Source organism: Ruditapes philippinarum, unplaced genomic scaffold (genome assembly GCF_026571515.1).
Source record: "Ruditapes philippinarum isolate M1 unplaced genomic scaffold, ASM2657151v2 ctg2629_1_1_1_1, whole genome shotgun sequence".
NCBI lineage: Eukaryota > Metazoa > Mollusca > Bivalvia > Venerida > Veneridae > Ruditapes > Ruditapes philippinarum.
The window spans coordinates 56,437-73,905 of NW_026853617.1; the positions used below are offsets into that span (position 1 = coordinate 56,437).

Here is a 17,469-nt window from a genome sequence, read left to right on the forward strand (position 1 = left end):
AAAGTTCATGTACATACCTCTTTATTACGATTTCTTTTACATGCATTTGAATTAAAGCGACACTCTTATATCACACTCTCTGATTTGAGTTGAATATTGATGATGTTGTTGTTGTTGTGCAAAAACACCCCCCCCCCCCCCCCCCCCCGGATTTTTCATTTTGACTTTACCTCATTATAAAGTCATTAGTCTCTCAAGGACTTTTAAAGAGAGAGAGCTTGTGTTATTAACTTTGTTCCTGGCGGTATATTACGTTTGAAGTATATTCCTGGGAAGATAAATCAGGGACAACCTAATAGTTTCAAACATAATTAAGAAGATTAATCAAACCGGTAGATAATTTCAAGAAGTTGAAGAGCGAACAGGGGATGAAGTCAGATCACGTGTCAGACAAATTCTGCTACTTAAGACAGGGTTTCGAATGAATAGGTCGGATTTTCAGGAAAATGAAACTACAGTTAATTTTACAGCCAACCACATTTAAATATATACATGTATAGATTGGAAAAGGAGATTGAGTTTCATATAGCGTTCCAGGGTTATGTGAACATAAATTTAGCATAATTTATATTCTTTATCCTTTCAGCAATAACATTATTGTTATAGAATATTGTATTGTATTTATGGAGATGATAAATATCACCCGATCATTAATATCACCAGTGATAATATTAGCCACGTCATGACAAAACCAACATAATGGGTTTGCGACCAGCACGGATCCAGACCAGCCTGCGCATCCGCGCAGTCTGATCAGGATCCATGCTGTAAGTTCTCTATCAGTTTCTCTACTTGTTATAGGGTTTGTAAGCGAACAGCATGGATCCTGATCAGACTGCGCGGATGCGCAGGCTGGTCTGGATCCATGCTGGTCGCAAACCCATTGTGTTGGTTTTGTCGAAACGCGGCTCAATTATTGCTTTTAAGGACCTCATTGTTCGATAATATCATTCTGTAATATATAACCTGTAAGGAAATGCCACCTTGCGAAAACCTCTTTATTTCTTGTACGTTGTCAAACGATGGTCAGCTGTATGCTAAAATTACACTATAGTACGTACATAAAAGATGACCTGGCGCTAAAAACTTTACTAGTAGATCTAAAAAAACGAAAGTAAACTGAAACCGGAAGAAAGATCTGTGTTCTTGTGTGTCAAGAGCTTGTGGTTAATTTATTTTGTCCCTGACAGAGTAGACTTGATAGATTACTCGACTGAAGGATAATACCAGAATACCATTGCTGTATTGTCTGGAGTTTTATTAGTATATACGGTGGCTGATACGAGTCATAATTCATTGTTAAGCACGAGCGTTTTTACAAATATAGTTTCGGACATCGTATAAAAATAACTGCACGTTTTCGGAATACAATGCAGCTTTTACTTAAAATTGCAAATAAGTATATTAAATGATGTTAGTCACATTATTTAAGATCAATAGACGCATGATTTGTTTATTTCGTATCATTTTATAGGTAAACAATCATATTATTCATGTTGGATACTATACGTATTTTTCTCTGGAAAATCGATGATTTCATCCTAGATTTGCAAGTGTTTTGGTGTAAACGAGTATTGAACGAGTATTTGTTTGTGACTAGTAGTGTATGGGTTTGTTGTGAATGTTTGCATTTCTTCAGAATTTTGAATTTTGTCATCGAAAATTCTCCATTCCGCAAGTAACTACCAGTTTATTGTACAAAGATAAAAAACAATAATACACGTGAGCTCAGTTTTAAGTGTGATCTAAGACTTGTTAGTAAAAATGAAATAACACTTGGTTGCCTTGGCATTGCCACGCCAAAGAATTGAATGTTGATAAGATAATTATTGTAATAATTTCTATTGATCATTGCCTTTGCTTTATCAATTTAATGACATTGCCATTAAAAGTTTCTGACCCTCACTGGCGTGTATTCAATTACCAACAGGAATTTTGGATTCTTCCGTGTGAATAAGTCATCAAGCTTGTCGACATAACGTCGGCTGTTCTACTCAATGTTCTGCTGTTGCTTGAAAGATTGCACGAAGGGGATCCACCAGTAAATTTTGTTGAATCCACCATATAATTAATATATGCAGTGTGACTTAAACACTCTACAAATTTATTAAGTGTAGTAACAAATCTATGTCCTGTTTGAGCTATCTTGCAATAGGAATTGGAGCTTGTTAATAAAAAATAAACAGCGTAGTAAATAAATTCAGAATAACTGTGCTCCCAAATGCCCACCATAGTAATATATTACATCATCAAGTTACTATTTTAAAGGACGTCAATTACGTGTGTTTGCAATGTTCTTAAATTCTAAAATAGGAAGCCAAAATAGAGGGTAATCGTTATTTACTTGTACCTATATTACGGTTTTAAATCCAGATAACAATTGGCTAATATATTTGTTTATTCTTATGATTGTAATTTACGTCGCATATAAATTTGTCTACACTTTATAAGCAAAGATAGAGACCTATCATTTAATAATGAAACAATTCCGTGCTTGATCTATTTGTTGTCAATGTATGTTATATACCGCTTTTTTTTGCTTTTTCTCTTTTGGAATAAATTTGAGTATCATTGGTGTCTTATAAATTGCGATGTAGCAAAACTTAAGTTGCCACAATCACTGTAATCATGAAAGTGCCAAGTGCTATTAAACAAATTATAACACCCGGAAATATCAAACATTTTCATTAAACGTGTATGTATATAATTACAAAACCTCAGTTTAATTTATTGTTCACTTAACTTAATGCACTAATTGCTTGAGACAAGTTAGTCTGGAAGTTTCTCTTCGTTAATGTTGCGAATATAAATATTAAATATTTAAAGGCCCATTATACCCCAAAAATAGTTTTATTTTTAAATCTCAAAACCTTTGTGTTTATGATGTTCTGTTTTAATCTGGTATAACAGTCAATGTTCTGATATATAGCTTGATACGTATATCAATGCAAATATCATTTTACTTTTCAATATATCTAGGGAGACAGTCACGATGAAATGATATCAAATACAGTAAATACCTAAAGCTATGAACAACTCGATTACAGATTTGTTGAGAACTCTGATCCGATCGTGTGACACATAACTTAAAAAGTTTAGCATAACGCATGAAATGACACTGTCAATATACAAATGAGCCGCACTCTGCTGTTTAATGCTGAAAATTACGTGGGAAATTAATGGAGTCATATACCAGACTTCTCATTAAGACATAGAAAATCTTGAAAATAGATGCGTTGAAATTGTTCTAATGAGTTTAATCTATGTTCAAACGGTACTTCATTTATTATTAAAGGAACTGCGGTTCAAAGCCTGGAATTATAACATTAGATTTTTACATAGACTTTAAAACAGAAAGATATGTAAAGGTTATTAAAAATATACTCATAGATAAATCGATAATTGTTTTCTTTCGTTCTATTCGTAGCCCTTTATGTGTGAAAATCGTTGCAAAGCTTTTCAATTTTTAGTCATTTTTCTTGATTAGAAAAATTTACTTTGGAAAAACGGAGTGAGTGAATGATCTGAAATTTTGCACTAAAGTTATTTGCCAAGACTCGCATCAAATGGAATATACATGTATATCTAGAAAAATTATGTCAAGTCCCGTTCTGTCAAAAATCCTCAGTGGAGTCCCTCTAAGAGGGTATTATTTTTTTTTCCAAAGGAAGGCATTTTGCCAAAGAAATAACTTAATGCAAAACGACGTGAGCAGCGATTCTATTGTCTAAAGGATTTGAGGCGCATTCAACGCAGACTCAAAAGCCTAAAGTTCATTGAATAGGTTTGATGTGCGTCAAGGCAGATTTAACGGCCATACATCATCTATTCTTTTGTCTATAAAAGTTTTATCCGCATTCAAGGAATATTCAAAAACCTATAGTTCATAGATTTTGTTTGGTGCGCGTTCAAGACGGATTCAAAGGCCTATATACCATTAATTCTTTTGTCTTTGAAGGTTTGATGCGCATTTAAGGAAAATACAAAATCCTATATTCATTGATTCGGTTTGATTGGCGTTCAATGCAGCCTTAAATGCCTAATATTCATTGATTCTTGTGTCTTAAAGGTTTGATTTGCATTAAAGTCATATTCAAAGGCCTATATGCCATTGATTCATTTGTCTTTAATGATTGATGCGCATCTAAGAAAGATACAAAGATTTATATATCATTGATTCTTTTGTCTATACGGTTTGATGCGCATTTAAGGAAGATACAAAAGTTTATATATCATTGATTCTTTTGTCTATATGGTTTGATGCGCATTTAAGGAAGATACAAAGGCATTTATTATGCATCGCATTGTTTATTTTGTCGAAAGGTTTGATGTAGGTTCCGAGGCGTTAATAATTGATTTTTCTTTGTCTAAAAGATTTGCTCAATGTGCGTACAAGGCAAATTCCGAGACAGTGAAAATCTTAAGATCTTCAAGCATTCCACAAATACCAAACCGAAAAAGAATTTAAATTAGAAACAATAAATTTTGCCTGGAATTTTAATAATCGGAAATTGAAATAAAATAAAATAAAAAGACATGTCACGCCACCCCTGCCCTAAACGAAAAACAAACAAGAAATACCAAATTCACCTCTGTCAGTACCGTTTGCAAGTCCGCTCAGGTTTGAAATTGTTTTCCCTACCAATTTTCAATAGATTCTTCCAATAACCTTTATCATGTTAGATTTACATAGATAAATAAGAGATTCTGTATATAAAGGAATATATAAACTGTGACGTTCCATTTAACCTGGACAACTAGTAGTAGGAATTTTATGCTGATACATTGGTAAGAATAACTTTATCATGTACATTTACATAGATAATTTTATTAGATATTTTGTAGACTGGAATATTCATATTCTGTATATAAACTGTAGAGTTCCATCTAATGATAATAATACATTGGTTTTTAATATGCTGGAAATCTTTAGATGCTGCATAAGTCACTTACAGATGAGGCAACATGACTCAACAATTTCAATGTCGGTAAAATTATTATGCTGCAAAATGTGTTTTTGTACATGAATCTAATAAATGAATTAAATTAATAAATAAAATAAATCGACGTTCAGATTAGAATTACATATACGGTATGTTGTTTAGAATAATGAATTATAGTGCTGGTTGTAATGTATAGGGAAAAGAATTTGATGTTGACTATATATAATATATAATTACATATAATTATAATGTTGGTGTAAATGCGTGTATTTTTTATTTTATGGAATAAGAAATACACACAAATGTGGGTATAAAGAATGTAGTATCACACATTATTTTGGCTTTCACAGAAACGTTGTTATCACACACTAGATAGACAACACGTGCGCATGTTGTTTCAAGATATCTTGTGATTATAAACTGTTGTTTTTTCCGATTGATCAGTGATTGATTCACAGATGTGGCAAGGCATATTAGGCGGATTTCTTTAAACATTTTGTATTGTTCCAGTGAAATATCTAACAAACCTGAAGAGATTTGTAACTTTGATCTAAAGGCATGTACGGACCCTGAAAAAATATTTATAAAAGAGATAACAATTTTATTCTCCGAGAATCGCTGCAGTGGTTAAGTGAATAATATTGATTAAAATACAATATTTTCCTCTTTTCTGAAATGTAAGCATATTAAGATGTCATCTAAAACATATTACAACTCCGTATACAGTATAGATAGTACAGTAAGAAACGGTCGGGCAGATACATGTCTTTGATCTGAAAGTTGATAGTGTTTGACACATTCGTTTCCGTTTTGATTTGTCTTATTTTGCGTAAATGACAAAAAGGAAATTTCCCTTTTGTTTTAAATATTTTAGTACTTTCTTAAATATTTCATAATTTGTATAGTTTTTCATCTACAAAAAATGCGGTATAGAAGCGGCCTCACATTCGTCAATGTGCATCTTTCTAATAAGCCCAAATAATTCATCATGAATAATACATTTATACAGTATCATCTTAAAACCATGAACTAGCTGTAAATAAATATAAATAATGTGTTTAAATTGATTTTTGTCATGTAAACCGTAAAGCATTTATTCAATCTATGAACAGATCATAAAATATATAATAATAAAAAAAACTTTGAGAAGTTCATGTCATATCATTTTGATACCATTTGCAGTAAAGAGGTTTGACTGAAAGCAATTTAATACATACCATTATAGTGTTATTGCGTTAAATATGAGCCGCGTCATGACAAAACCAACGTAATGCGTTTGCGACCAGCATGGATACAGACCAGCCTGCGCATCCGCGCAGTATGATCAGGATCCATGCTGTTCGCTTACAAACCCTATTACAAGTAGAGAAACTGATAGCCAACAGCATGGATCCTGATCAGACTGCGCGGATGCGCAGGCTGGTCTGGATCCATGCTGGTCGCAAACGCATGACGTTGGTTTTGTCGTGACGCGGCTCATATAATGATTCGTGTTCAAGATATTAGATTGAGATAATATTATAACGAAGACTTCCATTATATAAATATGTGATAATGTGATCTGTGATAAATGAATAACCTTAAGGGAGCAAATTTCACTTATATATCATATTTACATATTAAAGTGAACAGGTCTACTATGCGTATATTTGCAAAAGTATTTCAAATATTAATAAAAACAATAGAAATGTATCATCTGAATATTCTAACAAAGTGAGAATAAAGTGTTGCTTGAAGAAAAACAACAACAACAACATGAAGTGATAATTTGATAAATTGAGGATATTTAAGTTTTATCTTTAAATACAGGATCTATTTTTATCTAGTGGTATGAAAATAAATATTTCATGAGTGGCGGTAGCCACGGGTGAAATATGATAATTTTCAAACCACAAGATGAAAATAAATCCTGTATTTATAGATAAAACTTGAATTTTCTGTTTATCATATACATTTTTTCTCTCTTTTTGGCTTGCAGCCACGGCTGCAAGCCATTTCATATGGAAAACTTGTTCCGGTTAGGTGGTTTTCTGCTTACATTTGTAAGTGCATGATTGAACGGGAAACCAACTGAAATCGTGCCAATCGCAACTTTTCGGCCTTTTTCGTCACTCTTCGGATTAATGATAATAGCCTATGTAGTTCCGATTGCAATCGTGACAATTCGGGCGATTCCGTCATACTGCAGAATCAATCGAATGCTGCGGAATCAGAATATTACGGAAATCTAAGCTATTTTAGTTACCTCGGAAATCCCAGTTTGTTTATATAAACAGGATTCGTATTTTTACTTGATTTATTGATTTAAACCGTAATAAATTATAAACGAAATTGTTCCGTTTCAATTCTTTTTCAAGACGCAAAAGTTAGTTTTTTTATAATTGTTTTTTGTCTGTATTAGTTTTATACAATAGAGGATGTTAAATTGATTGTGGTAGTATTCCGTCTTCAAAGGGTGGTCCAATTCACACAGAATATTAGTGCATGATCGAGTTATATTTAGATCTATTGAATTTGGTGAGGTAATCTAAAAATAGTCCATGCATATCATTAACCTTGCCACGTGATGATCTATAGATAGCGATGCTTATTAATTGGTACCACGTAACGAAGTGGAAATGAAATGTGCACACTTGCTTCCTTTCAGTATGATAGATAGATCTCCACGTTAGTATTTTTACGATTGATTATTTTCTTTATTAGTTTTATACGATAGAGAATTGATTTCAAATCGTTTTGACAAAATTTTCGTTTTTACAAAAATAAAAACAACTAAATATGTTGGCATGAAGGCACAACTGTGCAAGCCTTTCCTTTTAAAAGGAAACTTTATTGACATTACAATTTGAAAGACTTTGCCTTAGATTTTGTGTACTGGCAGAATTTAGAAAAAAATGTAGTCCGGCAAGACACCAATGAAAATACGGAAAATATGCTTCACGGCAGTGAAAAATAATTTTTTATAGTGAAAATACGAAAACTGAAAATACGCATTTTATTTCATTAATATTTCTCAATATTTCATTTATGAGTATATAATAAATAATAGTATTTTGTTCTGGAATATTTTAATATCTGCTATATAAATATATGTGATTTTGGATCGTGTATCTCGCACTTGTTAACAACTTCCATGTACAATTCTTTTGTGATTTGTTGTTATATCCAATACTAAATACTTTCAACGTAATTTTTCATTGAATGACATTAAAGACAATTTCACTTTGACAGTAAAAATGTAAATTGTAATTTATTGGTGAAAAAAGTCATTTATTTAATAACCGGCTGTGAGCGTTTTGTCATGAGAACAACATAAAAAGTAGGCTAGATGTTGCTAGGATATATTTGATATGGATAACCCATTTGTAAGTTCTGTTTTTCTTTTTTTTCTTCTTTTTTTTATAAATTGATTGTTATGTGAAGCACATTAAAATTTGTAAATGTAAAATATTCTTTTGTCTACAATTATTTTTTTCGTGGAAAAAAAGAAAATTATTGGCTATCATATTCTTTAAGGTAAGCAACACTTTAGCAGGCATTTTCCAACCTCTTAAAAATTAGATGTAGTGTTGTGTAATATACAGTCGCGTGCCTGAGAACGTGATTCCGTAAGTTTCGATATCTGCGCAGGGCGTCTTGGTAGCAATGAATTTTAATGAAGTTTTGATTGAGCAATGTATTATAGAGAATTTTGAATGAGTGTACTCAGTAGATATATTGACCGGGTTGAATAAAATCATTAAATACATGTATGCATGCCTCAAAATCCGAGACTATTGTTTATTTGAACGAGTTCAATAAATTAAATATTGAATCTATACGAATGCAAAATTATGTTTATCACATATCTAAAATAAGATCGGTTTACAGTTAAAAAGAGTCATTTTCCGTTGACGCGCCTTTAGTGTAACGCTAACATTAAGCGCGCTTTTTACGCTATGTTTGTATAACGCAAATGACGTCACGTTAAAGTGTTATTACACTCGCGTTGTATCATTTTTATTAAATGGGTTTATGACACTACTGCACCGTGTTTATTTGATAAAACTAAATATATTTAAGTTGAAATGATACAGATGGCTACAAACCACATTATCTGCAAACACTGAGATTTTTTGACTCGACGACATATAAAAAAAGAAACAGAGAGAAAACTTGAAATAAGTGCCCTTGTGGTAAGGATTTATTATGCAGTTATTTTTTATGCATTGTCTGTGATAACTTTACATAGATATACGAGTGAAGATAAGATATAATTGTTTTCTCGTCTGCAAGAAAAAAAGAAGATTTATGATTTTATGTAAGCACATATGGCGTCTAATATGAACAATACTTTTTTGTTTTCTGTATTGAAATGCTATTTTTGTGATTGTTTTGTCTCGAAATACTTTTTTTATGAAAACAGTCATGATTAAATTGCTGCTATTCCTGGGATGAATCAGACAAGTAAATGAAATGCGGTAAAATTAAGTTGAGAAAGGAAAATTTACAACATTTTGTTTTGCAGTTTTACTTGCGAATCTTTATATAATTATATATAGATGGTCAAACTTTTCTTTACGGTTTGCATACATATTTGTCTGTTTTGTGTTTAGTTTGGTTAATCTCGTATTTTTTTTCTAATAAACATGCCTTCCTTCTATAAATTATAAATTAACACAGGTTCGCATATTATGTTCGTGTTAAACGGGTTTTGATGAACTGTCAATATGCATTTAGACACTTAAGAATAGTTTAAATTGCGTGAATTGTGCATGTGATCTACTAAGATGAAATGTGCGTGTGATCTATCAAGATTGTTGTTTTCAGATGTTTATTTTGTCATAATCAATAACCTTTTTGGACAATATCAATATCAATCTACAAATTATACTATTTTGTTTCAAAACTTATCTTAAAAGTAAACAAAACTATACGAATGTTCCTTACTGCCCACCATATATATTTATAATAATTATGTAAGTATTAGTAGAGAAAGATATGCAAGTGTACTCCAATGAATTAATCATAAATAGATTTTATTGTGAAAATGTCTGCAGAACTGCAATAATCATTATTTACTTTTACTTACACCACAATAATAAAGCGGTATAATAATGTGTCGTAAATCTTTATGAGCCGCGTCACGACAAAATCAACATAGTGGGTTTGCGACCAGCATGGATCCAGACCAGCCTGCGCCTCCGCGCAGTCTGCGATCAGGATCAATGCTGTTCGTTACCAGTTTCTCTACTTGTAATAGAGTTGGTAAGCGAACAGCATGGATCCTGATCAGACTGCGCGGATGCGCAGGCTGGTCTGGATCCATGCTGGTCGCAAACGCTCATATAGATTTATTATAAATACGATTATATATAAGTGCATAAGCACATAAAATAACGGAGCACTGAGGTAGTTTCACACATAAATATGTGAGATTAGGTCGTGTTGGTATAAGGCCGAATTGACCTCTGTCAAGTTGGTATAGGGCTGAGTTTACACGTGTCGAGTTGACATGTGCAGAGTTGATTTTCATGTGCCGAGTTGGTATGTGCCAAATTGGTATAGGGCTGAGTTTACACGGGCCAAGTTGACCTGTGCAGAGTTGATTTTCATGTGCCGCGTTGGTATGTGCCAAGTTGGTATAGGGCTGAGTTAACACGGGCCAAGTTGACCTGTGCAGAGTTGATTTTCATGTGCCGAGTTGGTATGTGCCAAGTTGGTATAGGGCTGAGTTAACACGTGCCTAGTTGACCTGTGCAGAGTTGATTTTCATGTGCCGAGTTGGTATGTGCCAAGTTAGTATAGGGCTGAGTTTACACGGGCCAAGTTGACCCGTGCAGAGTTGATTTTCATGTGCCGAGTTGGTATGTGCCAAGTTGGTATAGGGCTGAGTTAACACGTGCCAAGTTGACCCGTGCAGAGTTGATTTGAATGTGCTGCGTTGGTATGTGCCAGTGCCAAATTGACCTGTGCAGAGTTGATTTTCATGTGCCGAGTTGGTATGTGCCAAGTTGGTATAGGGCTGAGTTTACACGGGCCAAGTTGACCTGTGTAGAGTTGATTTTCATGTGCCGAATTGGTATGTGCCAAGTTGGTATAGGGCTGAGTTTACACGTGCCAAGTTGACCTGTGCAGAGTTGATTTTCATGTGCCGAGTTGGTATGTGCCAAGTTGGTATAGAGCTGAGTTTACACGTGCCAAATTGACCTGTGCAGAGTTGATTTTCATGTACCGAGTTGGTATGTGCCAAGTTGGTATAGGGCTGAGTTTACACGTGCCAAATTGACCTGTGCAGAGTTGATATTCATGTACCGAGTTGTTATGTGCAAAGTTGGTTTATGGCTGAGTTTACACGGACCAAGTTGACCTGTGCAGAGTTGATTTTCATGTGCCGTGTTGGTATGTGCCAAGTTGGTATAGGGCTGAGTTTACACGTGCCAAGTTGACCTGTGCAGAGTTGATTTTCATGTGCCGAGTTGATATGTGCCAAGTTGGTATAGGGCTGAGTTTACACGGGCCAAGTTGACCTGTGCAGAGTTGATTTTCATGTGCCGAGTTGGTAAGTGCCAAGTTGGTATAGGGCTGAGTTTATACGGGCCAAGTTGACCCGTGCAGAGTTGATTTTCATGTGTCGAGTTGGTCTGTGCCAAGTTGGTATAGGTCTGAGTTTGCACGTGCCAAGTTGGCCTGTGCAGAGTTGATATCGGCCGAAGTTTACAGTATGCAGTTGACTTGCGCCAAGTTGGTATAAGGATCAAGACTTTCGCGTTTTCTACGGAATGCCGTTAGGGCCATTGCCTATGAATGTGTTGATCTGAAACGCGATAGTCGATAGTACGATGGTGAAAACGCGTTTTCATCATCGTACTATCGCGTTTTCATCATCGAACTATCGCGTTTTCACCATCGTAGTTTCGTGATTTCGTGTTTTCACCATCGTACTATCGACTATCGCGTTTTAGATCAACACATTCATAGGCGATGGCCCTAACGGCATTCCGTAGTTTTCATCATCGTACTTTCGCGTTTTCACCATCGTAGTTTCGTGATTTCGCGACAGTGCGATGGTGAAAACACGATAGTTTATCGCGTTTTCATCATCGTAGTATCGTACTGTCGCGTTTTCATCATCGTACTATCGCGTTTTCATCATCGTGCTTTCGCGTTTTCACCATCGTAGTTTCGTGATTTCGCGTTTTCACCATCGTACTATCGACTATCGCGTTTTAGATCAACACATTCATAGGCGATGGCCCTAACGGCATTCCGTAGTTTTCATCATCGTACTTTCGCGTTTTCACCATCGTAGTTTCGTGATTTCGCGTTTTCACCATCGTACTATCGACTATCGCGTTTCAGATCAACACATTCATAGGCAATGGCCCTAACGGCATTCCGTAAAAAGCAATTGCGTCAAACTGAAGGTTAAAGGCTCATTATGCCTTAGAAACAAATGGATTTTTACTTCCTGAAAGGCAAAAACATGAATGTTTAAATAAAAGTTTTAGAGATTATAAGTTACTTTTTACCTAAAGAAAAAGCCAAAAAATGTGAAATTTGTCATAAAAATAGCAAAATGTAAACAAAAGTAGTATTTTAACATCCATACAAAATACTCATTCACTATAACTGAACATGTTGCCAACAGGCAAAAAGATGGTTTAGGTAATAAGACAATGAGTAACCTTTTTTTATATTCAAACAAGTTTACTTATCATCATGAAATACCGAACTGGTGCGCAAGTTTGACACTTGTCAATATTTTGTGTGTACATTTGACTCTCCTGCGCATCGGTCGAATGTTACACTATCGCTACGGAAGTGTACTCACTGAGCTGTGAAAAATTGTACATCATGAACACGTGCGTAACGGAAGTGTATTCGCTGGGCTGCGAAGGTAGTGTAACTGTACATCATATGAACACGTGCGCCTCAGTCGCAGTTGGGGTTATTTAATTTGTAGATCTTAATTACATATTAGTTTGTGATAACATTATACCATCCCTGGTGTAACTGCAACTTTACTGTGCAAATAATTTTCCATGTTGCACAAATATGTTGAGATAGAATAAATATACGTTCAATCATAAATTGAATTTAGAGCTTATAAAAATTAACAAACGTAATGATATTATACAACTCAATTAATAAGGGCTTCTAGATAACGTGGATTGTTTTATAAGATCAACATTTATTTATAAGTATATCGTTTATCAGATTCTGAGATTGAGTTTCGGCTGTTTCTGTACTTAAAAAATATTCAATTTTAACAGCGTTTTGTTATCAAGATTAATTGTTGTTCATGGTCATATCAACGCTTATTGATCTTCATCATGCTGAGAAATTTTGAAATTGACCAAAATTACAAAAATGTAATGATGGCTGCAATACCTTAAACATTTAACACTAAAGTTTGCAATCATTTACAACACTATATCATTAACAGCTTAAGAACGAGGACTGGTTAAAGTTCGGATATTAAAGTTAAAGTGCATTGATAAAAGTAAATTAACACTTATACTTTCTCATTGAGGATATAATTAAAACGTAACATAGCAGCTCGGAAGTGCATACATATACATTTTTGTATTATAAGTTATAAAGAATTTTTATAGATTAAAAGTCCTAGTAAAACGGTTTTAAGATACGCCGCACGTACGAGACAAAAATATGAGATACTAGTATACATTGTTGAGTACAATATTGAATTTTATTGGACAAGTACTCAGCTGTAAAACAGTATTGGACGATGTTCTAACGTAGTCCAATATGGATTGCTTAAGCTATTTACGAGTCATATAGAATCAGTATCGTAAAGACCTCTTTATTTCACAGCACCAAATTTTAAGGGGAAAGCACATTGGGTTTTTTTTCCCTCGAAATAGAAAAAAAAAACAACAATAAAGTAGAACGAAGCAAACATATATTTGCAATCATCCGTCCTATTGTCCTGTCTGACCGGGCCCGAACCTAAGTTTAATCACTTGTACAACTTTATTTGACAGATTTAACATAATTATATGCAAGACGTTTTAAATTATTAATAATGTAGGACACATAGTTTCATACTTGGTGGATATGTAACTATTACTGCATGTCACACATGTACATATTCAACTTGTACAAATGTATATAGAACAACTGAACGTGACTTATGAATTAATGTATGTAAACTCACGGTACATAATAATGATCTGCCATACCGTAGCGGATAGTTAATTTGAAAAATGAGTACCATATCACCAGTCCTTAAATAAACATGAAACAGATGTAGATTATGTCGCGTAATAATTAGGGAAAAAATGAAAATATCGCATGTTTTGATAACAATATTTTTTTCTTCATATTTTGTCAATTTTAAGAATAAACGAGAAAAATTACCTGCATTTTCACTCAAATAGAAATAGACTTCTTTGTACAATTCAGACAGGAATTTGTTCAGAAATTAAAATAATATCACATGGTAGCGTAGAAACATGAAAATGTTGCGGTAAAGTCATTACCGGAAACAGATGGCGACAGTGTACATGTCAAATTTCCAATATGCAAATGAGTGTACATTTCGTTATAACATTTGCTGAGCTTTGAATCTCTTGAGTGATCAATGCTATCATGTTGTAAGTGTTTTGCTGTCTGAATGGTTCATTAGAAATGTTAAAAAATTATATGAAGCATTTATATTTGGATCTTAATTATTTATTTGTATAAGTTTTATTCTTAACAGAAAAGTTTGTGTATTATAAATGGATCCTTTAGGACATAAAAGCGTTAAAAGCAATTGAAATAGACATTACGAAAATGCGAAACGAATGAAAAAAATAATCAAATAAACAAAAATAAAAATGAAAATCACTACATCTGTATATGCATGGTTTTAAGACTGTTTTTTTTTTCATTCTAACATTCTTATATGTCTAAAATTAAATTCTGGGCAAACATAATACAAGCAAATAAATATTGCGGATGTTTTTGACAGGGATATAAATAAATATTAAATAATATTCCTGGTTTTATAACCGAAATTCGAGACAGACTTACATAAAATGGCAAGAAAACGTTGAAAACACTGAAAAACGCATTTAAGATAATATTAGATCATATTAAATTGCTAAAACCACATTGAAAAGTTGGCTTTCCATTTTTTTCTGGAAAAAAAAGAAACTTTCAGTCTAAACCATTTCTCTTATGTCAATCCCTTTCAGTCTCAACTATCAATCAAATTTTTTATGGTGCTTTAAGGAATAATAAAACAGTTTGTCTGCGTTCCCATTTGGCATTGTCCTCGGTATAAAAAGGGGTTCCATGAATGAGAACTGTTGTATTTGAGAGAGGAATTATAGATATATTCAGGAGACAAAATAACCCGGGATATAATTGGTCTGTAGCGTGATTCATATCGTTATACAAAATGACTTCTGCGTCGAGATATAATCAATATTTATTTAGTTCTGTCCCAAAGTCGTCTGCTACAGCAGCTGTATATGTTTCGGGAAAAATCTGCCGTTTCTCTCAGACCGATTCATTTTGTAGCAAATGTGTTTTCTTTCTTTCTTTCTTTCTTTCTTTCTTTCTTTCTTTCTTTCTTTCTTTTTATTTATTTTGATAGAAAGATTTCTCATTTTGTGTAGTAAAGCTTGTCCAACAAGCGTCTAAATATGAAGAATTATTTTAATGTATTGTGAATTCTTTTAATGTATTGTGAATTATTTTAATGTATTGTGAATTATTTTAATGTATTTTGTTACGGAAAAATTGCCCTGATGTAAACATTAACTAGCAAAATATGAGCTGGAAAAGGGGTAAAAAAACAGTAACAATATCAATCATAAAACAAACAACAACAAAAACAAAACTACCAAACTGTTTATAACACGAGAGAAATGGAGATATTTTCTATCCTGTCTTCTGTATGTAACACTTGGGTTTAGAACCTACCAGATTATTCTGTGACTTAAATTAAATTTATTAAAATAATTTATTAAAAATCTGGGTACGCGGGATAATTGGCACCAACAGAGATCAGGATACAGTTTGACAGAATATACGCTATATAGGCTTACAAAAAAAACCAAACAACGCCGAGATCATTAAGTGCCAATTTTATGGTAAATGTCATATTTTTATCGCGTAAATCTTGATATAACATCCCTAATCCACAGTAGTTTCTTCCGATAACCTTTAGCCCCATCCAGTCTCCAGTTTTCGTAGAAAAAATCAAATATTTAGACAGGCAGACAGTAACTCTCTCTCTCTCTCACATCCACTCACACTTCACAACAAATCTCGGAATTGGAAAGTACAGGCAAAATTGCTTTGTTTGCCAGGATTTACATTTTGATCTTGGCGGTAAGATTTCTTTATTTGAATGAATATTTGATAATGTTAGGATTTGTAAATTTTATCTTAATCATCGAAAATAATGTATATTTGCAATATTAATCATAGATAATTATCTTATGTAACTGGTAGTTACGTCATTGTAATGTAAATCATATTCAAAAACATATTATCATTAAGTATTTGCATGTACTTATGTTTGTATTGATTGATTGATTGATTGATTGATGGACGAATAATTGATTAATTTGACGAATAATTGATTGATTGGATTAATGATTGATGTTTACCATCGCTTGAAGCACAATTGTAAAGATGCGTATTTTGAATAACATGAAATAAATGAAATATTATATATCACACATTGAAACTTAATATATTTGTTTAAATAACAAATTTAAAAAGTCTGTTAACGAAATCTGATATTGCTATTATCACGAGCTGACGAATATAGATATTGTTTTTGTAAACTTTTCACATCTAGGTTCACATTTTGTTTGCTTCCAATATTATTTATTGTTTTCTACCATTTTGATTCCTTGTATTAACTGATTAATTCCGATGTGCAAAGTCGATATTAGATCTACGAATAGAGGAAAAACACTACATTGATCAAGAAAAAAGTACGTCAAAAAAAATCACTGATTAGTTTGTTTGTTACAAAATATATTTATATAAGATACGGATTCTATATTTACACTACACAATCATTGTAACTTTTCTTGTAACTTTTTTGTGGTGTCAACCAGATAAAACTGTAGTGGAAATATATCTACATGTTTTAGTTTCGATATTTTTTTTGTCAGACGACTTTCTCATGTACATGTATAACAGGCGCGTGCTTCCTGTTCAGTATGTATACATGTTTCAAGTACACATGTACTTTGGCAGAAAATCAGGAATCCAGTAGATGGAATGTATAAGATTATTCACAGATAATGTTTTAAGTTTACGATATTTTAACAAGATAAAGAAAAACAACATTTGCTATACTACATCAATTCGGTAGAAATTTGGAGATGTGTTGCTAGACAAGAAAAAATATTTCACTACATTCCAATGCAGCTTCGATACAGTAGCTTTAAATTTTTAGTTTTCCGAACTTTTATTTCAAGAACAATATAATGTATTGAAAAATAATCATTTACCGAACAAATGGTGATTAATGAATATCTCTACATTTTAAGTAATTTATACGTTTTAGAGA

At 33.0% G+C, this 17,469-nt stretch overlaps 1 protein-coding gene across 8 annotated transcripts in view; it reads left to right on the forward strand.

Annotated features, from left to right (window-relative positions):
- The window catches only part of LOC132737374 (uncharacterized), a 48,505-nt gene that overhangs the window by 20,412 nt on the left and 10,624 nt on the right, over positions 1-17,469 (forward strand). The window contains exon 1 of one of the 8 annotated variants that reach the window (XM_060724650.1): positions 4,764-4,788. The exons of 4 other annotated variants lie outside the window; for them this stretch is intronic. The gene's annotated coding sequence lies outside the window, so the exon portion shown is untranslated. Of the gene's footprint in view, positions 1-4,763; positions 4,789-8,976; positions 9,119-13,297; positions 13,429-16,092; positions 16,272-17,469 lie in introns of those variants that run through there. 3 more of the 8 variants (XM_060724646.1, XM_060724647.1, XM_060724653.1) reach the window with 3 other exon arrangements.